Source organism: Schistocerca nitens, chromosome 8 (assembly GCF_023898315.1).
Source record: "Schistocerca nitens isolate TAMUIC-IGC-003100 chromosome 8, iqSchNite1.1, whole genome shotgun sequence".
Taxonomy (NCBI): domain Eukaryota; kingdom Metazoa; phylum Arthropoda; class Insecta; order Orthoptera; family Acrididae; genus Schistocerca; species Schistocerca nitens.
In genome coordinates, this window is record NC_064621.1 from 543,345,290 (window position 1) to 543,346,524 (window position 1,235).

Sequence of the window (1,235 nt, forward strand, 5' to 3'; positions counted from 1 at the left end):
AGCCAAGATTGGGAGACTACATACAACACTGCATTGATAAAATAACACACGAATAACGTTGAAACATATCCAAGAGGAAATTAACCACAACCAACCGATTCAATTTTCACCTAAAGAAGTTACGTTCGTAGCGCAATCCTGCCCGTCATGAAATTACCGCACACTGGTATACTAAATTCATACTAACTCTGTGAAATCTTCCTGAAAAGAATAGCTGAGGGCTACTTTGATGATTACACCACATGCTTCACGTGGTCAACTTCGTTTACACAAAGAGTGTAACTCCACAATGATTTTGATAATTAAAATAAATTAGATTGAAATGCAATTCACAAAAGAAAAACCTCGAACTGGTTAGTATCGTCTTACTATTAACCTGATGGGTCAAACAATTGTATAAGCACGTGGTACTGGTCTCACAAAGTACGGCCCACGTGGGTTGAACATAAAGAAAAGTTGCTATATTGAAAAATATTGTCAAGACGAGACGTTATAATCTCACGCACATTCGCATTTAAGATTGATGATGCTAATTAGAGTTACTGATCAACACGTGGTTCCACTTTACTCACAAAGTAGTGACAAAGCAACTACCGGAAGGTATTCTGAACTTCATACTCGAATTACACTGCGTTGCAATTTAAGATAACATTGGATATTTTAGAGCTAAACCTGAAATAAAGGTGATTAAATTTTCAGTTAGGCTGAACTTAAGAAATCCACTGTGCTACGGACTTAGCAGACACGCGCTTAGCCGGAGATCTTACCACTTCAGACGCTCGCCGCTGACAGACTGACCTGCGCTCCTACCGAGCGTGCTTCCCAGATACAAACGGAAGTGACCAGAGAGACAGCTTCCCATGCCAACATGACAAGGGACGGACGGGAACATACTAAGAATGGAAACCTCTCTGCTTTTGGAAAGTGTAGCTACCTGTTCTGACGTTGGTCCTACTGTTCTCTAGCAGACAGGCTTGTCTGCTACCATCAAGCATGCAACTAGAAATACATTTGCTCATTCATCCTCTCACACAGAAGGGAAGGGGGATGACAGTATCTTATCATATACAGTATATAAAAGAAAGCGGATGTAGGTTCCGTATGAGACTGTGTGACATGAATTACATATAAACTGTGTTTATAGTGTAGTAGTGTGAGAGCTCGTTCTTGTTTATGTGTAAAAGTAACACGTTTCACTGCTCAGTCTCCTCCCAGATAGTCAGAAACACCACAGT